This window comes from Arvicanthis niloticus, chromosome 3 (assembly GCF_011762505.2).
Source record: "Arvicanthis niloticus isolate mArvNil1 chromosome 3, mArvNil1.pat.X, whole genome shotgun sequence".
Taxonomy (NCBI): Eukaryota; Metazoa; Chordata; class Mammalia; order Rodentia; family Muridae; genus Arvicanthis; species Arvicanthis niloticus.
The window spans coordinates 57677798-57704179 of NC_047660.1; the positions used below are offsets into that span (position 1 = coordinate 57677798).

At 35.0% G+C, this 26382-nt stretch overlaps 1 long non-coding RNA gene across 3 annotated transcripts in view; it reads left to right on the forward strand.

Moving 5' to 3' along the window:
* LOC117705449 (uncharacterized) overlaps window positions 1-26382 on the forward strand; it is a 60268-nt gene that overhangs the window by 24225 nt on the left and 9661 nt on the right. Inside the window, exons 1-4 of one of the 3 annotated variants that reach the window (XR_013109329.1) lie at window positions 5461-5683; window positions 10843-10936; window positions 18235-18301; window positions 25819-25865. This is a non-coding gene — a long non-coding RNA (uncharacterized LOC117705449). Of the gene's footprint in view, window positions 1-5460; window positions 5684-6096; window positions 6396-10842; window positions 10937-18234; window positions 18302-25818; window positions 25866-26382 lie in introns of those variants that run through there. The other 2 variants (XR_013109330.1, XR_013109331.1) reach the window with 2 other exon arrangements.

Below are 26382 nucleotides of genomic sequence, written 5' to 3' on the forward strand. Positions count from 1 at the left end.
TTAACCTCTGAGCTACCTCTCCAACCCTTCATTTAGAAAGTAAATTCTAAAATACAGATCTCATATGATTTATGCCTTTAATCTCAGCACTCAAGAGGCAGAGGCAGGTGGATCTCTTTGTGTTCATGGCCAGCTTGGTTCTACATAGCTAGTTCCAGAATAGCTAGGTTACACAGAGAAACCCTGTCTGAGAAAAAACAAACAAACAAAAGCAAAAACAGAAAATAAGCCAAATTAATTTGAAGATTTTCCAATTGTATCAATATAAAAATACCACATAAAACCATTAATGATCTAACCTCTATCCAATTGAGCAGGCTGACTTTTCTCATCAATTTCAAAGATTCCCAAGCTATAAACTATAGCAGATGATCCAGCTGTTTGAAATGCCAGGTTCTTCCTAACTGTTCCATCTTCATACATTCTAATGATTCTACTTAAAATGCATTCAATGGCCGATCTCTCCTTTACCTTGTACACTAACATAACTCATTCCAATCCCAGTGTGCTCTCTACCAAGCTTCTTTCAACACACAATCTAATTACTACCTCCTTTAAAAGCTTCCTGTGTTACCCATTTCCATGGATCGCATGATCTTCCTCTTTTTCAGGCTACAACTGTTTGGAAATTTTATCTTTTCACTGTATATTCAACTATCTACTAAAAGAAATTATTTTTTTGTCTCCATCTCCAATTCTAGTTTGAATTCTGGTAAATGTTTGTTTCATTCTGTGTGAGAACATATATTAAAACTCATAGAGGGTTTATATCTAGGAAATCTTCCAATCAATTGATAAAACATTAAATTAAAAGGGGCATCTGTATAAAAATGTTCATTTCAGAATCATAATACTAAAAACTAGAAATAAGCTAAATGTCCAGGAATAGAAATTTCTAATGATATATCTCAGAGCAATCTAAAATGAAGATTGTGAAAATTATATAGTAACTCATATGTTTATAACATGTTAAGTGAAAAGGGATTAAGAGAACTGTGGCACTATATAATTATGTATATATACACTGACTAAAAGGGAACATGAAAACTATATGAATTGATGGTGTGGCGGTGACTTCATTTCTCCCCCCACCCCCTTTCGGTTTTTAGGACAGGGTTTCTCTGTGTAGCCCTGGCTATCCTAGAACTTGTTCTGTAGACCAGGCTGGCCTTGAACTCATGGAGTTCTGCCTGCCTCTGAGTGCTGGGGATTTCATTTCTTTTATCCAGAACTTTATAAATGTCACTATAGTAGTCTTTCAATTATATTTAAGATAATTTAAAATTAAATTTATATCTTTTACAGATTGGCAAGATTTGTAAATAAATATTTGTGAACATACACATATATTTCGCAGGACTGTCTCCTACAAGCTCCAACAAGCTCCAAGAAGCAGATAATCCAATACCAATAATCATATTGAACCTTGGTCCCTAAGATTTTCCACTAACATGGAAACAGGCCTTTTAAAAAGGAAAAGGCTTATTCCAGGGGAAAGCAAACTTACGTATGAGATAAGCATGTACTACCTCATTACACAAGCAAGTAAAGGAGTGCTTTAATAAAAAAAAAAAAAAAAAAAAATGAAGTAATGTTAACAGAAGCCACAAGAGGAAGTACTTCTAGCTACACATAAGACAACTTGAATATCAAAATAATTATATAGTTTAACATTAGAGGTGAAAGACAATGATATATGTAACCTACCCTAAGTGATTCAGAAAAACAATATACAAATAAAAATATGGGCAGAGTGGCTGGAGAGATGGTTCAGCAATTAAAACCGACACCCACAGGGTGGCTTACAATTCCAGTTTGAGAGGATCTTATACTGTCCGGCTTCTGGCCTCTGAAGGCACCAGACATAACATGGTGTACATACATAAACATAGGCAAAATATGCATATAACAAATATGAATTTTAAAAAATATTCATAGACAGACATCATAAATGAGAATAAGCAAATACAGAAGTGGAAAAACAGGAATTTGAATGTACTCACGAAGATAATGAATAGGTAAGTAGGGAAACCAGAAGGGCTTTGTTTACACAAGAATGCTGTGGGCTGAAAATGAAGAAGGGCTATGGATTTTTTCAGTCATCTTGCATCCTTCACATAAACCGTATATGCAATTATGAGCATAAAAGGAACTTCTGATGAGTAGGCTATAATGTCCCCACAAAGACAAGGTGATCAAAAGTATGATTATCAAGTCGGGCGGCGGTGGCACATGCCTTTAATGCCAGCACTTGGGAGGCAGAGGCAGGCGGATTTCTGAGTTCAAGGCCAGCCTGGTCTACAGAGTGAGCTCCAGGACAGCCAGGGCTACACAGAGAAACCCTGTCTCGAGAAAAAAAAAAAAAAAGTTTGGGCGTCATGTTCAAGTGACACTCTGAGGAACAGGCTACAGAGTCCCTGCAGTTCAGCTGAAATGCATAGTCTTCATCTAATTGTAAGTAAACATGGAGTGAACATTCTTCTAAAAATGTGTGATGCTATATCCTTCAAATACATCAAGGACTTATAAAACAAAGAGTGGGAATTTCCAGAGCAAAAGATGCTAAAAGAGATAGCATTCCCCGGCCTGAGGCAGGCTCCTGTCAGGGAGAGAGGAATACTATAAAGGGCCAACCTCAAAAATTCTAACATGATGCTAAATTTGTTGGGTTTTTTAAAGTTTGTTTTAAGGAAACAACAGGAACATAAAAGGGCGCTGTAAATGCTAAAAAGCTGTGTATAGTGGTATGCACCTTTACTGCCAGTACTGGGAAAGCAACAGATAGATCTCTGTGACTTTGAGGTCAGCCTGGTCTACATAGGGAGTTCCAGGACACCCAGAGCTACATAGAGGAGCCTGTCTAGGAGAAAACAAAAACAAAAACAAGAACAACAAACCCAAACCTGCAAACTGCTAAACAGTTTGTAAACAATTTATTGTGTGTTGTTTTCAAGTTACTGTTCAAAATGGTTTCTGATTCTGATATGTTGAGTCTCTCTTGAATGAGGATGCTTTTACAGTTTTAACTAAGTTAATATCTTGAAGCCAGCGGCCCATCAGTCGCGCTTCCTATTTGAAACAGTGGGGGGTGGGGGGCGGCGGCGGGAAGCACTGAGATTTCAAGACCTGTTTAATACAGTATCCACATTTACTGTTCACTGGCTGGTAATTGCATTCCACATTTTAAATACGACTTGGGTTCTACTCTCTGACAGGAGTATACAGAGTATGAGTGGGTGGAAGTGGGCAGACAGAGATGATTACGCCTTTCTGGAAGACAGCTGGAAATGTACACCCTGGTACCCAAATACTAATTACAACCTAAACAATGGGATTCTTTAGTCTCATAAGGTGTATCATGTGTTGGAGTTGTAAAATTCAGATTGGACATTCTTCCAAGTTTTTAAATCCTGAGTGTGATGATCTAATAGAAAATCACTTTTTTTTTCCCCTTTGAAATTTAACTCGGGAATTTGCACCCTCTTGTGGTGGAAAGATATTTTCCCCATTGGCTTTCTGTTTAGGCACAAGAACTTAATGTTACTGGAGTCTGGTTTCTCCCATTTTAATGATTCAATAAGGATTTATTGTTTGTTAGATTTTAAACAAAATGGGACTTAAATATTCTAAAGAAGATCGCCATATAAGTTTTAGTTGGAGCAAGTGTACATAACTGAACACTATTCAGCCATGTCCAGTCTTGATCTGATTTCAAAAGTTTCTTTTCCAGTTGTACCTCACTAATGCAAACCATGGAAGCCTTCTCCAATTCGCTTACTCTTTAGTACTTAAGTCTCAAATCCACTGTTTTAACAGGCATAACAACAAGATAACATCTTTTTTTGTTCAAAAGTTACAATTCTGTGGGGTGTGGTGGCACAAACCTGTAATCCCAGCACTCAAGAGACTGAAGCAGGATTATCAGCCTGGGCTACAAGGCTGAGCTCCAGGCTCAACTCCATAAAAAGATACTTTTTAAAGTTATGATTCATCACAAGTTGTTTTTATAATAAAAACTAGAGCAAACATAGCAATATTCCTGATTTTTACTGTTGAGTTCTTTGTGAAAAATTAAAAAAAAAAAAAAAAAAAAAAAAAAAAACCATTCAATAGGGCTGGAGATACAGCTCAGCAGTTAAGAGTACTTGTTGATTTTGCCGAGGACCTAGGCTTAGTTTCAGCACCCATATTGTGGATCACAACCATCTCTCACTCCAGTTCCAGAAAATCCTTCCTCTCTTGATGTTCGAAGGCACATATATGATGCACATACACACATGTAAGCAAAACACTCACACAAAGTCATTTTTAAAAATCCATGAGAACCAAGGGAAACAACCAAACACAGCCCTAACTATAGTCATTTAGGAGCAATGGCAGTTTTTGTTTTTAAATTTTTTATCTTAATTAGCCTAGTGGCAGGGACGATGTCTTGCAAACGAAGGATCAAAAGATGCTTTTGTAAGAAAAATTAAAATATTAACTTCATCAATTTTTTTTGTCCTGTTATAGAGCCATTTGTTTAAAAAGGCGGTTTGCCTTGCTTGCTCTCACCAGCTGTAAGATAGAAGAATTTCTAATCAGAACATCAGGTATCATCAACCATAAAACAAAAATAATACCTACTTCATAGAGGTGTTGTGGGCAGTGAAACGCCTGATCCACAAAGTGTTTGATACACTGCGCACCACATTATCAATACCCCGTGGCTCTTAGAACTTTTTCAGGGCTTCATACAACGGAAAACTATCTGGTGAATCTATAATTTACTACAGCACTAATTTTTTTTTTTTCATTTGGAAAAGTACCCTAGTGACGTCCAAAAGATTGTGCATCTCCGTCTCCAATCCAGAACCGAAAGCTCCGTCTCCAGTTCAGAATCAAAAGGCTTGTGCATAGTGGGCGGGTCGCACGCCTCGAAGTCTGGGGTGGAGGGAAACGTCAGAGTATGACAGCCGCCCGCTGGTCGTGTGATTGAACCGTAAAATTCCTACCTCGTGAAGTAGTTGGAGGCTTAAGTGTGACAGATCTGCGAGGCGCTGGCGGAGGGCGAGAGCGCGACACCGATGCGCGGTTTTAAGTTCCTGAGCCACCACACAAGGCTCGAAGGCACACTTCGGTGGCTTGGCGTTTAGTTAAAAGCGGTTTTTGTTTTGCTTTCACGAAACGCTTAAGATAAGATCCTAATTTGTTTCATCCCAAAGGCAGAGTACTAGTGTGTTACCGGAGTGATGTCCACTGCCGCACAGGGGCGACGCAGGCACACACGCAAGCGCAAAATACAGCGGGGACTGGAACCGAGGAAGTGGAGCTCCTTGGCGCCACGACGATTCTGCGCATGTGCTGGGGGAGAGGGAGGTAGAAGTTTCCGCATGCGCAACGAGGTTGCGCGGGGATGGTGGGGGGGGGGGGGAACGGCAGGAACAGCTGTGGAGACAGCCCGCGTTCCCGGCATGCCCCGGGGCGGCGGGGTTGGCTCTAACGAATTTGAATGAGGAGCCTCAGCGCTTTCGGCGCCATTTTCGAGTGATGCCTGATCTCATCAATCTAGCGGGAGGGAAGGGATAACCTGTCCGAGCGTAGCGCGACGCTAGGATCGCGCTGGAAAATCCCCCCAAAATCATCAAAAAATAACTTAGACCAAAGGGCAGTCGGCGGGGCTTCGCCAGATCCCGCACAGTCGGTAAGAGCCTCAAGTAGCAAAGCGGGTCTCGGGAGGTGGCAGCGATGGGACCTGAGGACCGTGCGGGGAACAGGGACTGGACTCGGGGTCTGCCCTCACTTTAATGGCAGAAGCTCCCCAGGAGATCCGGCCGGCGTAACTTGGGTGCCCTCGGGTGCCCTCGGGTGGGCGGTGTCTGGCCGCTTGTGGCGGGAGCGCGGAGCTGGGGGAGGGGAGGCGCGGTTTGAGCGGGACGCGGCCGGGCGGCCGCCGCCCGACCTGTCAGCGCGAGCGGCCGGGGAGCTAGGCCGGCGCGGCAGGTTCGCCCGCGGCTCCCCGACAGGCGCCCGCCCTGTCCGGTGTGCACGACAGTCGGGGCGCGCGCCGTCTCCGGCCGGGAAACTTGGGTCGTCGGAGGGGCGGCTGCTCGCGGCACCCGGGGTGCGCGGGTGAGAGGCGGCGCCGGCCGGCCGGCGGGTCCGGGCCCCGGGCGCAGCGGACAGACGCATCCAGCTGGGTCATTTTGTCGTTGCTCTCCCGGCGGTCCCCTCTCTCTCGAGGGGGAGGGGTGTCGGGGTGAAGGGAAGGACGGGGCTGCGAGCTCGCGATTTCCTGGCGTCGCGCTCTCAGAAGACTTTTTCCTTCTCCAGTCCTTGAAACGCAGTGTCTCAAGGAAAAGTAGCGTGGAACTAGGTGTTTCCTGCGGACGAGCCTTTGCACCTACGATTTAACGGTAATTTTGCAGATCTCAACTTTTCTTGGGAACTCTTGACGCTGAGGCGGAAGAAAGCGGAGTTATCTTTCATTTGGGGGGTTCGTTTCTTTTTTTCGTTGCCTGTTGGCTTTTTGTCAACCCAGAGTCGACAGCTCTCGAATAAGCCGGTGACAGCTTTGACTTTAGGTAATACTAGCTAGGTACTAGTCTTTGTGAAGAGTCCACGTTAAACACCCATGAGATTTTGTATCGCTTTCCCCCCTCAGCACCCCTAGATTAACCCTTAGCTAATGTGACGTCCTGCGGGAGGGTCGCACGGACCTGGCTTACAAATCCTCTGTAGATGCTTTTGCAGCAGCTTCTCAGTTATTCGCTGAGGACTAAGGCTGCTTGGGAACCTCAGTGACCTGCTGTCCCGAACAGGCCCCCTACAGAGCTTTCTCCCTCTGGAATTTGATCAGAACTCTGGATTGTGTGTGTGTCTGTGAAAACTGGGGGACCCGCCCTCATTTAGATCCCTTCCAAAAGAGTGGGAGCGCAATGTGATGTTTTTCAGATTGTGTCTAACGGAGCTCCCAAACGCCGGGCTTCTTACCCACTGATTGGCTGGAAGGAAGCGCAACTGGGGGGTTTGAATGTTGATCCCAAAGCTGATAATTCTTGACCTACCGAAAAACTATGTTTAGTCAGAGAACTACTCAAATAGATACAAAAAGTAAAATCGGAGGTTTTTTTTTTTTTTTAAGTTAGTACATAATAGAGTTGTTTCTTCTGTAAAAGCCTTTCAAACGGTTCTGAAATAAATATTTAAAAGTAAAACTGCAGAGGCTGTTTTCAGGAAACTGTATTTCTGCTGTTGCAGTTATAAGACATTTCTGTTCTTCATTGGTTGAAAACTTCTCCGAAGGATCTAAGGTGTTTGGTTATTTTCCTTTGATAAAATTTTTTCATCTCAGCCTTCGTGTATTTATTGGATACATATTGTGGGAGAATTGTTTCTTTCATTTTGATGAAAGTGAACTTTAGTCTGTTCTACATTTTTCATAAAAATTGAATATATTCTTAGAACTTTGCAAATCTATTTTAAAATGTTTTCTAACTCAGCCATTGCAGTGGATTTAGAATTATAATTTACAAGCCATTTATGTTTCTTAGTTGAGAATATAACAAGTAAGTATGCACAGGTGAGCGAATGTAATATATTAATGCATTCCTTTTACAAACTCATTCTGAGAAAATGTGTTATATACAGCAGTGAATATGTGTCGGTTTATTTGATTGATTTCAGTTAGTTTTTTGTTTAGTGTTACTTGAGACAGGCGTCAATATTTATTACCCTGCTTGTCATTCCCTTTAATTGCATCTTGATAACAGACAGGGTGTGGTTTTCAAAGAGTAGATGATCTTGAAAGGAACTTTTAAATTTTTATATCTTATAAATAATTGAAATTTTGAGACATTAGTTTAAGACAAACATACAGTTAGAAATATTCAAATGAAATTTACATAAATGTATAGAACTAAATTATAATAAATATATTCTATTTTGTATTACTTTCATAATAATTACGATTACTGAGTCCACAATCCTTTTTTTTTTCAGAATCTGTTCATTTTGGATCTTTTCATAAAATTTTCCTAAAATTGTCTATAAAATTTGATTTACTAAAATTGTAGATCTCATTTCTGTTCTGCATGTAATCATTAGTAAAGTTTGTTTTGCTTTTTATTGTTAGTTTGTTTTTGTATTTTAATTTTTATTCAAATTATGTGACTGGGAGAGAATTATGGAAGTGGAGGAAAGCTTTAAATTCTACCAGATTGGTGAAATTCAACATATTTTTTTGATACTTCGGTTTATGGGATTTGTATTATGTTAAGGGCCATAATTGAAGATATTTTTTCTTTCATTTGTTTTACCAACTTTTTGAAAGTGATATTCTTTATTTAAACCAATTCTCATAACGATTTAGAATACACTACCACCTAAATAAATTTCACAACATTCAAAGTATTTTCATGTTTTATGTAATACTAGGTAGAAGGGAGAATTCCAATAAATATATACCTATTTATTTAAATGTTTATATGCAGTTATCTGTTTTTCTGCAGAAACTGATTACTCTTAATTTTCTATTCTTTTATGAAAGCTGCAAAAGTTATTTATTACCACAGGAAAACAGCACTAAAGAATGGTGCTGATATACTTCTCCCGGCGCTCCACTTACTATTGTAGCAGAGTGGGAACAAGTATCAGTTTCGCTGGTAGCATTGATTTTCATTTGTTTGTTCTTTATACTAGTTCCAATTAAACGTCTAATTTTAGACAATTTAAAAAAAGCTATTGTCTTCAGTGTACATTTACAAAATTTAGCCTCAGGTTTTTGTATGCTATTAGATTAGTATCTTTTAATGTTTATTAAGAACCAAATCTAAGAATAAAAATTTCAAAGTAGTATTCACGTTCTGGTTCCCATGTTTTCTCTTTTGTGTGTTGCATTTTAGTTTTTGTTTCATGAAGACTTGTGTACAGGTTTACTTCTATTCGTGTATTTATTTGTATGTATTAACTGTAAAGAATATTGGGAAAAGTCTTCAGTCTAGAACTATTGGTCAGCTGATTGAGTTTACAGAAAGAAATTTCCAAACTATATTTAATATTCTTCATTAAGTTTTCGACGGCTAGATTTTAAATTTTTATTAAATTTAAAATAAATTAAATAGTTATGAAAATTTTATAAAGTTTATCTCAAATCGTAAAACGTTTCTAACCTTAAAGCTTTTGTCCTTTTGATTTTTTGTTTGTTTGTTTAATGACAATCCTCACATTGATTTCTTTTTAACCCTTTTTATAAGAAACATAATTATGATTATAATTAGAACAGCACATTTTAGAAAGAATTTTAAAACTCTGATTAGTTTATCCTTTTTGTTTTTTAATTGCACAAATTTAGAAACTATGCTTTGCAATTAATTTTAGCATATAATTAGATTTCAAACTGACTTGCTGTAATTTTGTAGTCTTATCTCATAAAACAAGGAAATCAGTAATAAAGTACCACTTTATTTAAAAATAAAAATGAGATAAAGCATTTAATTTTAAGAGGTTACAGTATTAGAACCCTAAAACGTGATTGTCTTAGGATGATAATGTCTATTTTAAAATGTTCCTATTATGTAATATCTGATTGTTAGTATGTACAAATGGTCATAAATTCTGTAAATAATGCTTTTCTGGTAGGTAGGGGGGTTTTGTTTTGGTTTTTTGCCTTTATAAAAGATGCTTTAATGGATTTTTCTTTGAGACAGGTTTCAAGTAATGGAATTAAATAAGTGTGTGTGTGTGTGTGTGTGTGTGTGTGTGTACACTTTATTAATACTTTTCTCGAAGTTGTGAGTTTAATATGCTCTTATTTAAGCCTGTCTTGTTTGAGCAAAGAAATGATACACAGGAAAGATTTGTGATGTTTCTAAGTAAACTAATAAATTTGAGGTTTTTCTTTTAGTCCTAAACATTTTATTTTATATCCATACCTTTTGTTTCTTATCTGGTATTCTTATACTGCTTAAAAACATAAATTACTATATTAAAATTTAACATTTAATTTTTTGTTTTGTTATTTTTAAGGTTGTGGTACCTATATTTTAATGCACTCAAATATTTAAAAAAACTTATGTTTTGAAAAATATGTATTTTTTCCATTAAACAATCAAATATTTAGCAACAGGCATAAAGGGGCTTTTGATATTCATTCTTTATTTATTTTATTTCTTGCCTCAGCCATTCTTAAATAAAAATAGAAAGAGCTTCCACAATGCACTATGGCTCATATTTAGTAATTTAATAATTTGCTCTTTTAACATAGTTGTTGCCTATTAAGTCATTAAGATCCAGAAAGGGTGAACAAATGAAAAAATAAAGTTGCATTTTTACTTCTATTTGGAAGCATTAAAAGGTTAGTCTAGTAGTGTTTCATTTATTTCTCATTTGTTTAAAATTTTTAAATTGGTAGAACTGTAATATTAAAATATTTGGAAATGTTCACTCAAGTTCACAAAAGTTCAGAATAATGGTAATTTGTCACCATTGATTCATTTAATCAATTTTAGGGGAAAGGTAATCAAATTTTATCTCTATCCTTTGTATACTTTTAAGACATACAGATTTTAGAATTACAAAGACTATTTTTTATAATCTTTCTCAGTTCTTTCATAGCTACTTTGAAAATGAATGTCATAAAGAGAAAAGAAAGCAGAAAACTTACCTGATTTGTTTGAAGAGGCTTTGGGTGATAATGCATATTGCTTGTTCTTAATCAAGTTATTTTTTTGTTCTAAAAACATTTCCATAGTAGTGGTTCTTTGAGCATTGTCAAGATGGATTAGATCAACTAGAAGGAACTACTGGAGATATTTCTATCTGTTGAGTAACTTCACGCAATAATACATGCCATTTTTATTGCAGATTTTAACCTTTAGAAGAGAACCAATTCTGGAAAACAACCAGAGTTTCCGATTGAATACGCACGTAATGCATTGGAATATGATGGGGGATTAAGGTATACTAATGTTGTACTTGTTTGTTTTTGATTTTGTTTTCTTGAGTCGGGGTCTTAATTCTACAGTCTAGCCAAGAACTTGCTATATATTCTAAGCTGGCCTAGAACTACTAATTTTTCTGCCTCAATCTCTTCCTTAGTACTGGGATTGTAAATATGTGCCAGTATGTCTGCTTTATACTAACAGATTTTCAGAACCTATCATTATATATCTTTGTAATATAATTGGACTTGATATTAATTGTGAAACATTTGAATGAACTAAAATCAATTTTAAAAACCCAGAAATATTGTAAATTGACTGAATCTAAGTGTCTTGCTTGTTAAAATTCCAGATTTTGAAGAACATAGTTGATGTTTTTATTGTGTTGTAGATTCATCTGAATTTACCTTCTCCCACCTACCCCCTAAAAAAGAACAAAGTATATGTGATGATTTTCCTTTACCTGAGGGTGTCACTACTACAGTGTGCTATGTATGGTGTATTTAACTATGTAGTAGGCTTTATTCTTACTAAATGAAGTGTTTTAAGTCAAGTGAAATTTAGTACTTGACTGTTTGACAAGTGGGGAAGTAGGTACAGTCTAAAAATTAGATAAGATTAATGAAAATAGTTTAAGAAAATTTCAAGTATTCTAAGTACCTTCCAAGTCACAGTTTGGTTGAAACTGAAAAAAAAACATACTATTTCTTGGTTAGTTTTTTCCAGTGAAGTATTAAACATAAATTTTAATGCTGTTTGCTAAATAAAATGGCAGTTGTTAAAATATAGTTAATTTTCTTTAGAATTGTTGACTATGTAATATTGCTATGAATATATAAGTAACAAATAAAAAATCCCAAAAGCTTTGTTTTCTTAAGAAGTTCAACTTAATCTTAAGACTAAAATACAGTTTTTCTGCCCATAAAACCTCTTTTGGGGTTAGGGATTTAGCTCAGTGGGTGCAAGGCCCTGGGTTTGGTCCTCAGCTCTGAAAAAAATTAAAAAAAAAAAAAAAACTCTTTTAACTTTAAATAGTTTAAACATTTTAGAACACATTCTCAGGTGTGTTTAAGAATGCTAGAATTTCGAGGTCCATATTAAAATATTAAAAAGTGGAGTTTGATATTTTCGTATTATGAGATTGATAATCCAGAAGTGCACATTTGTTAATAATTGAGGCAAAATAGAGATGTTAAAAAGCTAAATAGAAATTAGAGTTTAATTAAATAAGAGTGAATTTCTGATAACTTGTTACATTGATATGTGGTGACTATTTCAAATAAATACAAAGTATAGAATGTCTTTATAAGTTTGATTTTTAAATTATGACAAAACAGTTTAGATGGGTGAAGAATGAATAAACTTTTCCTCTGTCTTACCCAGTGTTTTTTAGGTTAGAGAGTATTAGGATGAAAATGGAGTGTCTTGGGGGTAGACAGGGATCGACATTTTATTTATTACCCTTAGTCCAGATAATTGACACAGTTTTAATGAGTTAAAGGAAGGAGAAAGCAGTATATGAGTTTATAGTGTAGGGGAAGATTTAATTGCATGGTTGTTTTGAATTTAAGATTTTAAAATTTATGATACCTGAGGGTCTTAGAATTACTGTTTGAACCAAATATTTGACATCATGTTGTTCTCTCTACAATTATGTTTATGAACATAGGAAATTTAGCTTGTTAAATAATTTAGTATTTAAAAGCAATAGTACTCATATTAAAAGTTTTCTTTTAGCTGACCACTTCTGATACAGTTAGAAACCTTAACTTGGCTAATAATAAAAGCTATTAGAGTTATAAATGATTAGTTGTCCTTTAAAGGACATGTTGTAAATACTTCAAATTTGCAAATTTCTTCTTTTAAAATGTGGTTTATTAGGTAAGAGTTTGAGGACAAAAATTTATTGAATTGATTTAAATTTTTAATTAAAATTATTCTCAAGAGATAGTTATATCTTGAATATAGTATTTTTACTTTCAGTTAAAGGCATGATCAGGGTTTCAGGAAAAATAATTGCCCTAAAAGTACAGTTGTACTATCATTATTTCTATCTTACTGAAATATTTCCCTTCAATGAAAAAATATTTTAATAAACTATGATGGGTATAATTTAACATTTGTTGATGAGGGGCCTTAAAATTATTTGTGATTTATAATGCTAGTTCATAAACAAAACTTGCATTTGAAACTGTCAGTAGAATTGTTTTCTTTGTCAGAGATTTTAAGTATTGCAAAGATTTGCTAAATTATAACAAAATTAGCTTGAACATTTTAAATGTTTATGTGAAGCAGTTTTGTATATGTATATATTTTGTGGTTTTCTAAAAGTAACAAATTTTCCTAATTTTTTTTCAAATATGGCATAATATATCAAAACTGATAATATCTGATCAACATTTTTCAATAGGCAGTATTTAGTTCTAAGTCTTTAAAAAAATTTTTAAATATATCTTTGAAATATAATTTCCGTTCTCAACACTATGAACCACACTTTGGATATTTCATTATCATATATTAACTAGGTTAATATTACTTTGCTATTTTGATATAGTCACTTGAAAGAAAATATGCAGCATGTTTCAAATGTGATTTCTAATATTAATCCATTACTATTTCTATATATCCAAATGTTACAAATTGGGTGGTGGTGGTGGTGCATGCCTTTAATCCCAGTACTTGGGAGGGAAGGCTGGAGGATCTCTGTAAGGCTGGCCCAGTGTACTTAGTGAGTTCTAGGACAGCCAGGACTACACAGAGGGACTTGAAAAAGAAAACAACAACAACAATAGTAAGCAACTTAATGTTATAAATTGTATTACAAACACCTTTTATACTAAATAAGTATATTCAAAATTACCTTGTTAACCTTTGGATTTTTTTTTTAATAGTTTATTTCTAACATTGTTTACTGACAATTTAAGTGGAAAAAAATCTTATTCATTTTGATAAAAGATTGGAGTTATTTTATTGATTTTTGCAAAATACCTAAATTTACTATATTGCTACTATTTCATACTTTTAATTTAAAGACTAGGTATTACTTAAATTTAATGTCTAGTTCTAATTTATGTTTTGTTTTTTAATAATATCCAAACTAATGTTTCTGGGTCAATGCTTAAAGTGTTGAAAGATAACTTGCATTTAAAGTTGAGGTCCTATAAATAGCATTTTATTATATATAAATTATTTTAACAGAATAAATGTTTCTATTTCTCTTACAAATTGATAACTTTGGGCTTAACTAAGTTTTTTAGCTCTGTAATATACATATTTAACATAGATTACACAGGAAATTTTTTGATAGTTGTGATTTTTCAAGTTTTATCTTATTACTGTCTGTATGGTAGGGGCAGTGCATGCACGGAGTTCAGAGAACAGTTGAGTCAGGACCTTCAGCTGTACATGTTTCAGTGATGAAACTCAGATTGTCATAGCAGGCAATACTTCAGTTGTGGGTTTTGTTAACTCTTTTAGACTAGGTCTAGGAAGTATTCTTACTTAGTGGTGGAGCACTTGGCTAGCATGCCAAAGCCCCAGATCAATTCCTGAAAGGAAAAAAAAAATCATATTGGCTGAACACTTAATGCTGTATTTATTTTTTGCCATTCTGAAGATTGAACCAAAGGCCTTGTACTAGCAAACATTCTACCACAGAGCTGTATATCCAGTGCTTGAATCTCAGGGTGTGGTGATGGGTTTTTTTTGGGGGGGGGGAGGGTAGGAGGGGGCCGTTGGTTTTTATTTTCTAAATAGTACCTGAAGTATGACAGTGATTCAGTTCATGTGCCTGGGAGGAAACCAGGACATTTTGTGAGCAAAAGTGCGATTTTATTTTTTGATTGAAATTTGTACAACTATGGAAGAAGTCTGTGCACTTAACTCTGATAAATTGTTAAAACTCTTCAGAGAGATTTGATAATGAGCAGTTAAATGTAGCCTTAGAAACTGATGGCTGTTAATGTGTTAACTTGATACATTGTAGGTTCCCTTTCTAATAACCAAAACAGTGATTTTGTCTTCTTTTTCCACCTTACACTTTTTAAATTCTGTCTTACATAATTTTATCCTATGATACAAGTATGTACTTATTAAATAAACTGTACAGAAGCACTTCTTTTCTCAGAGTTAGATGCATATGTTTTTCTTGAGTGGTGCTTTTTAAATAGTAGGAACATCATGGGGAAGAAGCAAGTGTCACCACCATAGCAATTGTTCTTGTCTCTTATAAAAATTGAAGTTGGGTGATCGCTGCTGCTTGTCAGCTACCTTGTACTGCAGAGTGCTGTTAGTGTATAATCATATTGGCCAAAGAAGTTTGCACACATGTGGAAAGGTTTCCCATATGTGGTTTAAAGAATGATCTTTTTGAAAGATACTTTTTCAGTGCATCCTTGAGAATAGTTAATATTTGTGGGTTTTGGACTTTTTTTAACTTTATTCAGTGGTGTTATATTTAATTTTTTATTCAGGAAATCTCTTGTTAGAATTGAAAACTTCTACAAATGTGTGTTTTTCTACACTTTTAAGCTACTAGAGTAAGAAAACTGAACTAATAAAGTTGTTTGTACTACAGATTCAGATATATATTTGAGAAAGAAACATCGTGGCCACTTTGGAGTATTTCTTTCACTTTGAGGACATTATCTTCCTTTTGTAGCCTCATATAAAGAAGACTGAATTGTTACTAGTTTCACTATAATAAAAATATTCTATACTTCATGTTGTCAGTCATTAGAACCAACATAGGGCAGAGGTAAAAATGTACAAGTTGGTTTTTTTCTTACCCTTAAACTTTTATAGTTCTAGTCATACTTTTATGATTTCTTAAAATGATATCTACCATGTCCTATTCTGTATCTTTTAGAAATTAGACTTTGTAATTTCAAGTGATACAGTTTTATAGACTTGTACACTTTTAATTTAAACAAACTTGTATCATCATACCTGTTTTTCTCCTCTTTCATCTGTATAATTACAGTCCTAAGTAAGTGAATACTAGATCTCTGTTAAGGTTCTGGTTTCATTTATAAGGCTTTGATAGAAAACTACAAGTGATGTTTGTTTTTTTGTTAATCAGTGTCCTAATTTAAAGCCTGGCATTTGCAGTTGTATTTTTAAAAGATACTCATCATTTCTCTTTCGTTGTCTTCATTAAAATTGCTTCTGACCCATCTCCATGCTAAATGTTTGCTTTACCAGTCAGAGTAAACTCACAATACCATTTCTTAATTGTTATTACTAACAAAAATAGCTTTTGTCATATGGTATGTTTATCTGAGTTAATTGAGACCACAGTCTATATTGGCAATGTGAAATTAAGCATATTAACTGTAGTTGTAATTGCTTTTATAGGCTCATACTGTTTTTAATATTTTGATGTAGCTTGACAGATAGACATACTAATATTGCATATGCTTAACCTAAAAGTTAGCTGCAAAATTCTTTCTTGAAAGTATCCTCTGCCCTGATTGACTCCTGCTACAAAATGTTTGGACTGGCTAGTAAAATAAGCTAAAATAACTCATTTTTCCTGACCTGTTTATTCAAAATTTCTGATACTAGGTATCCACAATTTATATTTTTTATAAGCTCTAAAAGATTTTTCCTCTTTCTTTCTCTCTTTTCTTTTTTAAAAGAACACCACAAATGAGATGGCCTGGGGGTGAGAAGGATTGTTCACACCAAACCATTTATTTACATCAGGCTTTACCATCCCCAGCCACTGGTTATCTTGGATCTACAAAATTCAGGGTCTAATTAGAAAGCTTATCATTTCTACAATACTTCTAAGTGTTGCTATTTTTTTGGTCATATGAAGAATAATTCATTATTAGAACTTTATTTTTGTGAAACTGTTTTGGGACAAACTTTGGTTTATTCTAACAGAAACTTTAGTATACATACTGTGTTAGAGATACACACTAAAAGCAGAAGAGAATGATCACTTAAGAAAAAACTGCTGGCTGGAGAGATGGCTCAAAGGTTAAAAGAGAGCACTTGGTACTTTTTCAGAAGACCCAGGTTCAGTTTCCAGAACCCACATGGCAGCTCACAGCCCCAGTTCCAGGGGACCCAACACCCTTTTCTAGCCTCTGTGGGTACTAGGTATTCGAGAAGTACACAGACACACAAACAGGCAAAGCATGCAAAAACATAAAATAGATGTGAAAAAATAAAAAGAAAATCAAAATAAAACTCAACATTTTAAAAAATGTTAATTTCTAACTAGAAGTAGCTTTTTTATAAAAAGATGTGTTTTCAGATGTTGGGGAATTTGCAGTTGGTGGAATACTTGGTAGCTTTGTAGTGCAGTTGAAATTACAGTAGGACCCTCCCCCATTATATGTTGTGATATAGTCTCATAAACTACATAGCCATTAAGATAAAAGTTGTATATATTCTGAATGACTATTCAGCAAATAAAAAACCAAAAAACCTTTCAAGAAAGTGTATGTGTGTAACAGTTACATTTGTAGTTATAGTGTAAAAAACCATGTAGGACAAATGAATACCATATCAAGATTATAGTTACCTTGTAAGATGCCAAAGAGATCCGAGCTTGGCACAAAGGATCTTCATGTGTAATTGGGATTTTTTTTTTTTTTTTTTTTTTTTTTTTAACATTCAGTAGAGGTGGCTTTGGGGTAGAGATTCACGTTGGCATTATTGGAAAAGGGGATTGGTGGATTTTGAAATTTAAAAAAGTGCTGATACTTTTGTGAGAAAGTAAGTATTTTGCAATAAAATATACACTTGGAATACTCTGGTAAAGGTATTAAGATTTAGTGTAGTCTTTCTATGCTCTATCTTGTAATAAGTGCTTATATGTCGGTATGTTGGCATAGTCCAGTAATCCCAGCACCTAGGAAGATAAGGCAAGAGTATCCCAAATTCAGGGCCAGTCTGGGCTATATTAACAAGGCTGTCTCAAAAGTACAAGTACAGTGTATTATCCCACAGAGATAAAACATTTTTACTAACTAAGGTCACTGGGGTAGTTTAAGTTTCTCTTTTAAAGGATGGGCTGTGATATAGTTCCTGCTGGGGTGTGAGGCTCTAAACCCATTCTCTTAAAAGTAAAGTACAGCTGTGAAAACGATTGCAGCATTGCTAGTTTCGCTTATTTTTTGCCTCAGACATTTCTGAACAATATTTTCTTCTGGTGTGTTTTAACATGGCATAATGCTTTATTTCCAGATTTTTTTTACCCCCCTCAGAGTTACTTATCCTCATGGAGATCAGTAACCACTGATTCTTTTAAATGTATAAGAATCAGAAAATAGTGGTTGAAATCTTTGCTCTTTTTTCCTAGGTTTAACAATGATAAAATGAAGATATTACTAAAATGACCCTCAAAGTAGCCCTACAATTATTATTTTGTAAGTATTAGTTTCTAGCTCCTTCCTTCCTTCTCTCTTCCCTCCCTCCCTCTCTTTATCCCTTCTTCCCTTAGTTATCCCTCCCACCACCACTGCTACAAAGACTTGTGTTTGGTATCATATTTCCATTTATATCTGATTATTTTTCTATTTATTCTTGAATAACTTAAACTGTTCATTAGCTCTCTTTATTGATGTTTGATATTAATTTAGAACAAGAATAATTTCATTGCCTTAGGCAACTTTACTAGTATGGAAAGTGTTTTATAGAAAGGCCCTGTTATCTCCAAGTCTGAAATCACAATATTGAATCCTTTATTTAAAGTTTACAAATAAGCAAAGCAAAGATCTCTTTTTAAGGTTTATATATTTTTTGTGTGTTTACATGCATGTATATATGTGTACTGTGTATGTTCCTGGTATGCATGTAGGTCACAAAGAGGACATTGGATCCACTGAACTGAAGTTATAAGGTGTTGGTTGTGAGCCACCATATGGGTGGTGCTGGGAACCCCAATATCTGCAAAGCAAAGAAGTACTCTTAACCAAGGAGCCATCTCTCCAGTCCTGGTAATGGTATTTTTATTATTGTTACTCAAAATGTATTGATTTTATAGCTTGAAAGTAGACTCTTGAGAAATATTTTTGTTTTGTTTTTTACATTCATTTGAGACTTCTTTGTACATTTAGCTTTTAAAACTTCAGGAGATAGGGAAAACAACCAATGAAATTTCTTTTCTGTATACACATTTACACATTTAAATTTATTTAAATTTTGGTTAAATTTTTGATTCATTTAAATTACAATAATTCTAACAGATTAGCTGACATTAATATATCTAAGAAAACTAGCTTTAAAATCGTGTTAAATACACACAGCTAATTATTTCTGTGAAAGTAATTCAGACTCTCAAATGAACAAAAGAAAAATTCACTTCCCTCTACTTGAGCTAATTTTGCATCTCTGAGGGAATTCAGGCTCAAGTTTCTGTTGCTAATGGCGTTAAGGGTTAGGTGACCCCATTTTTAAAAAGTTGGAGCTTCAGATACTTTCCACTGTGTCACACGTTGCGTTGGTAATCCAGAACTTGTATGTTAGATGACCTTAGAATTACAGATGATCAGCCATTCAACTCAAGAATTGAGAGTGGTTTATTTTGGGGCTACATAGGGGAGGTAAGGCAGATAAATACTGAAACCTTCATTTTACTCATGGTAAAATGCTTACTGGTTGCTTTTTTCTTTTTTCCATATTTTTATCTCTGAGAAATTAGAATGGAAATATTTATAAATACTAATCTTGTACCATCTAAGTTTGGGTTCATTAATTGGTCACACGGAAGCCAGCAAGTTTCTAAAAAAGACAGTTTTTTCCAGTTGATAGTGTACTCCTAATGACCCACGTTATATGACCCTATGTGGGTTTTGTATGCCTGTTTCTACCTTTCTCTTTAGTGTTTATTTTAATACCATAGTTTCTCTTAAGGTAGTGATTTAAGTTAATCCTTTATGGAGTGTATGTAAGAGGAGAGGTTTCGGTTTTTTTGTTTGGTTGGTTTTGGAATTTGTTTTTTTTTTTCGGTTTGTTTTGGTTTTGGTTTTTGTATGGGTTTTTTTTTTTTTGGTTTGTTTGTTTTTTGGGGATGATGGCTTTTCTAGTCTCAACAAAATAACAACCATGGAATTTATTAACTTTTATTGCAAATAGACTTTCTGTTTTGTTTTTGTTTTTTTCACTTTGAGCAAAGATTCACCTTCTAATTAGATTCAGTTACTAGAATTTACTTTTAAGATCACTTTGTATCTTAGAAAAGTTAAAACTGGCCAGAAATGTCACTCAGTTAGTACAGTGCTTACCTAGAAAGTACGATGTTCTGGGTTTGATGTCCTGCAACAAGTAGACTGGGTGCCGAGCTGCATACCTGCAATCCCCACAGACGGGGTGGAGGGCAGAAGAGAAGGAGACTAAGGTCATCCCTGACAGTTTGGTGACATTCAGGACAGCCCTGCAAGTATGATCCCTTGTATGGACAGGGGGAGTTGGGGAGGGTAAAATTAAAAGTTATACCAGGGTGTGAATTTTGGTACTATATATGTTCATTTTGTCTGAGGCGGCTTATCTCTGTGAAACCCTGCCTGGCCTTGAATTTGTAGTAATCCTTCTGCCTTTGTCTCTAGAGTACTGAAATTATAGGCATGTTCCACTTACAACACTTAGCCACCCACCTGGTTTGGGTAGGAATTTAAATTTGCAAATATAATAATCTGATGCAGTGTGAATTTCACTTTTAAGATAAATACACTGGGGTAATATCCTCAGAACATTTAATGTGATTATCATTCTCATCTTCTGTTCTGCAATTTGAACTTTGTAAAATATGTATGAGTGTTTTGCCTTCATGTATGTCTGTGCATAGATGCTAGAGTTTGAGGAAGTGCTGAGACTCCTTGTGAGTTCTGGGACTTGAACCCTGGTCTTCTACAACAGCAAAGTGCTCTTAACCACTGAGCTAATAACTTTGCAGCCCTGAAACTTGAATTTTGAAATTTTCCATGTAAAATGAGCAAATTATACAGAATTGAAATACATATTCAGTTGTCATTGATCACACCTGACTTGGCCTGAACTATGTGATCACACCTGACTTGGCCTAAACTATTGGTTTAGTTTTCCTTTGATAGCCAGTAAATAAATTTTGAGTGTTTTGTTTTGTTGTTCTTAGAACACTTTTTTTATTTTTTTCAAATATGTTATGTAAGCTCATTTTCTTAGAGAAAAATCACATATGGAAATGGAATTTTTAAGTATTTAGTAGTATGTACTACAAATGGTTCTGTCACTTTGACATATCAAATTTTACAACTAGGGTTTTAAAATGTTTAGAGAAGAAATAGTTCCAAAGATTTTATAGTGGTATTATTGCCACACCAAAGATAATATTAACATACCCAGCTTTTAACTTCCCAAATTTTGTTGCAATATTTCATACCTTTAGCTTTGCTATTTAAGTAGATTCGTTGTGCCCTGAGATTTGTTGCCCTGTCATCAGAACTTAAACCTGGTAGCATTTCCTCCATGTTCTTTGACAACTTCATAAGATGGCTGTGGTTCAGAAGTGTCCTTGAAAAGCTTATATGTATCTTAATGGTTCGCAGATAGGAACCAGAAAGGGTCAGTGTACTAGAATAACAGCCATGGGAGAGACTCATAAAGGAGAGAATGTCAGAGTTCTGATCTCAGATTCTGTATTCTGTCATTGTGCTCCAACAAATTACTGGCTGCTTTTATATTAATAAGTTAAATTCAAAAACTGTCCCATTATTCTGATTCAGTCAAGATGATGATATAACTTAGGCAACATGTTTAAATATCTCTTAAATATTTTGTGAAGTGCTAAGCTTTATGGAAACAAGATGAATTAATATTAGAAGTTTTATGAGGTAAAAAGTAAGTATTTCTAAAGAAAACTATTAATGGGAACAAATAGAGTTGAGGGGAAATTCTGTTTCCTTATACAAACTAAGTTGCCTTAAGACATTTTGTTTACCTATTTTTATCTCACCTTTCAGAATGGCTTTTTTTTTTTTTTAAAAATTAGGAAAAAGTTGAACTATATCAAAACCCAACAAAGAAAATTATTCTTGTCCTTAGGCCAGAATATAAACCACTGAATTTGGAACTGGGTAGTGGTACATGCCTTTAATCCTAGCACGCAGGAGTAAGAGCAGGCAGATAGATCTCTGCGTTCCAGTCCAGTCAGGGTTACACAAAGTAACCGCTGAATTTGAAATTATAACCATTGTATAAAGATAAAGGACAAAATCATTTTTAGTAGCTTTTATCTTTAATTATTTTCATACTTTTTTTTAAGGTGATACACTTGAAAGCAAATATTTGAAGATTTAAAGACAGTTTGATATTTCAAGTGACCTAAGGTGAACAGGAATGAAGAAATGGAATGGGCCATACTAGAAAACGGTTGTTGCACAGTAGTCTGGTTTAAATGGAAAATCTGGTATGAAGTGGAATCATAAAAACAATTCTTTGTCAAGGGATGGGCTAAGTCCCCCACTAAAGGGAAAAGACAGCCTTTTAATAGTGTAAGAAAACCTAGATATTTACACACCAAAAAATGAAGTTATTATGTAGTAAAAATTTTGTTTCAGGTAAGTCAAAGACTAAACAAAAAGTCTTAAAATTGAAAACCACTTAAGAAAACTTAAGGTAAGCCAGGCAGTGGTGGCCCATGCCTTTAATCCCAGCACTTGAGAGGCAGAGGCAGGTGGATTTCTGAGTTTGAGGCCAGCCTGGTCTACAGAGTGAGTTCCAGGACAGCCAGGGATACACAGAGAAACCCTGTCTCAAAAAAACCAAAAAAGCAAAAAAAGGAAACAAAAAAGAAAATTTAAGGTAAAACTTCAAGACAATGGATTTGACAAGTATTTTTTAGAACTTAATACCAAAAATACAAGCAACAACAAATTGTATAAACTTCCTCAAAATGTAAAAATTGTACATTAACAATTCTAAACAAAACACAAAGGCAGACATAATGAAAGACAATATTTTCAAATCAAGTTTTTGGTAGGAACTGTTAACTATTAAGCCAGAATTTATTTAGGTTCACCATCAACAAATAGGCAAAAACTAAGTGAAGACTTCAATAGACATTTTTTCCAAAGAAGATAACATGATTACTGATAATAAGAATGCTAAGCTGACTTATTACTAGGGAAATAGAAATTAAAACTTGAGTAAGTTGCCACTTTGCTCCCATTATGTCTAGCATTAAAAAAAATAAAAGTAAAGTGGGTGAGGGTGCCTCGTGCCTTTAATGCCAGCATTCAGAAGGCAGAGACAAGCATATCATCAGAGTGGTCTAAAGAAAGAATTCCAGGTCAGCCAGAGCAACGCAGTGAGACCCTGTCTCCAAAAAAACAAAGTGAGAGAGCCAACTCCCACAAGGCATCCTTTAACTTCCCTACATGGTGATTACATACACACACACACACACACATAAATGAAGGGTTTTTTTTTTGTTTTTGTTTTTTTAAATGAAGGAAACTAAGATACAGAGAAATAGTATCCCCAGAGATAGTGTCTGATGCTTGTAGTGCCAGGTTGGGGAGGAGTGTCTGAGGTGGGAGGATTGCAAGTTTTCAGCCGACATGGACTACAGAGTGAGACCCTGTCTCAGAGGAACACATTAACAAAGAAAAATTTCAGAAAGTTCCAAAATGAAAAAAAAAAAAAAAATAGTGGGGGCTGAAGAAGTGGCTCAGTGACTGAAGGAGTTGCTTCCACACAGTAGCACATCAAACAAGATTGTGTCTCAAACGAGGTAGAAGGTTAGGACAAATACCTGAGTTTGTCTTCTAACTTCCACTTGTATGTAGTGGTACACCCATATATACATAGTAAATACTACACATTGTTTTAAAGAAAAAAGTAGGGCTGGAGAAGTGGCTTAGTGGGTAAGAACTTTCAGAGGACCCAACTTCCCTTCCCAGCCAGCACACACATCAGGCACTCATACCTCCTATAGCTATAGACAACTTATTCTGGCCTGCTCAGGCACATATATGGTACATACATAGACACACACACTCACACACACACGTGTAAGAGCTAGGGAGGGAATGATGAAGCACTTGCTTTATAAGCATGGGGATCTAAATTGAGTCTCTAGCAGCAGGTAAAGGGTGTGGTTGTGCTGACTCATGCCTCTACTCAAGAGATTATACAGATAGAAGATTTCATAAGTAAAGTTAAACATAAGTTCTCTTTAATTGTGGGATATGACAAATTCAGGAGACTGGGTAGAAAGTTAGTTTCTTGGGACTAAGGTAAGAGGAATGGGCAGTTAAGTGTTTAATGATTAAGGTTATCAGAAGTGAAAAGTTTAGAGTTACAGTATTTGGAATATGGATGTACTTGATGCTACAAAAACTTAACCCCTTAAAGTACATACATTGCTAAACTTTTATGTATGGTAGACTAGTTTTTAGAAATAAGAGCATATCTTAATGTAATTTTCTTATAAGTATGAATATGAATACTCATTCTGTTTCAAGATTACTTGTCTTGGCTTACAAAATACAGATGTTTGCATGCAAAAGATTGACTTGATTTTTAAATCATTCATTCGAGATTGGAATAATTAATGTCTCTATGTACTGTATAGGGTCAGAATGGTATAGGAGGGAGGTGGGGTTGATATGTGTGTGTTTGTAACAATGTTTTATGTAGCTTAGGATGTCCTTGGATTTATTATGTACCAAAGGATGACCTTGAAATCTTGATCCTTGTGCTAAGTGTTGATATTATAAGGGTGTGTTACCATGTCTAGATCAACATATGGTTTTGAATAGTTAATTCATGGTGTTTCTTATAATTTAGATCATTCTAGAGTCCTTCTAAAGAGAAAAGTATATTTTGTACACCACTGTAGCAACTACTGTGTAACAAATGGGAGAGTGGTTACATAGATTAGGTGTTCAGTAAAATACTTAAGTGAAGATAGCCATGTATGTTTTAAAACATGTTTAAAATTTAACTACACAGTAGGTTTGAGGAGAGCCTAAATTTTCATGTAACTGATTGTGCTGGTTAGTTTAGCAACTTAACAGACATCTAGAAAGAGGGAATCTCAGTTGAGGAATTGTTTCTATCAGATTGTCCTGTGAACATATCTTGGAGGCATTTTCTTGATTAATACTTGATATGGAAGGACTCAACCCACTGGGCAGCATCAACCCTGAGCAAAAGGTCCTGTGTAGTATGAGAGAGCAAGCAGTGCAAGCCGGTATGCAACATTCCTCTACAGCCTGTGCTTCAGTTCCTGCCTCCTAGTTCCTGATTTTAATTTCAGCCCTTCATGATGATGATCATTAGGTTGTAAAATGAAATAAACCCTTTCATTCCCGGGTTGGTTTTGATCATAATGTTTTTCAAAACAATGGAAAACAAACTAGCACACTGTAAATTCAAGTGTGGGTTGATATATTTTAAATAGATGTTAAAAATTGTGTTAAAATTTGCAGGCAATAATAGAGAAATGGGTGACACCATAATTGACTTATTCATAAATTATATACATACATTTTAGTAATAGAGAAAAGACAAAACTTAAATGGAATAAGACTGTGCTCATAAACAGAATGATGGAAGATGACTATGCTTTCTATAATCAATTAGATCAGAATGCAAATTTTATTGTATAAATTTGTCTTATTGTGTAAAATGGTATACCTTTAAAGGAATAGCCTTTTTAATGAAAAACATACAAATGGTTAACTTAGGCTTGTGCTACAGAACTCCTGTTCTAGATAATAAATGACAGTGAACTCAAAATAACTGTTTCAATATGGAGACAAATTTTGAGTGTCCATGTGTATATTGGGGGTTGTATATTTTGGGGAATGTATTTCATGTGCGCGGGTTCTAAGTATTTTTCTAGTATAAATTTCTTGAAACTGAGCTCTTATATATTTTATGTTTGTCCTTTAACATAAAGGTTTATCCTGTGAATTTGGCTTTGAAAGGTGTGCTACTCTTAATAAGGTAAAAACCAACTTTTGTAACTGCTTCATATGTTAAATACATTCAAAAGTTTGGCTAGTTTAATAAATTATATTCTTATTAAGTTGGCATGGAAAACGACTTATTTCGTGATTACTATAAATTACAGCACTGTATTAAGTTTACAGTAGACTTACTAAATTTATGATATGAAAATATATTTTATTCTGCTGAAAACTTATAAAATTAAGCACATACCAGTATTAGGTTTGTCAAACATGGATTTTTATGTATTCTGCTTTTTTCCTAAAGAGACTTTTGTAAATTACTATTTAGGTGCTATGAGTTTCAAAAACAAAACCTTGGAGTAAAGTAGCAGCACATAATGGTTTGTGGATTTTGAAAAGGTGCAGGCCATATTGTGCTGCCTCAAAATACAAGGATCTGATCTTCTGAAGAAAGTACCTGTCTTTTTATTCATAGCTCCTATGATAGCAATGTCAGCAGTGCCTTAGCAGCACGTAAATATTGGCGTTAAGATTCTGAAATTATCTCCAGT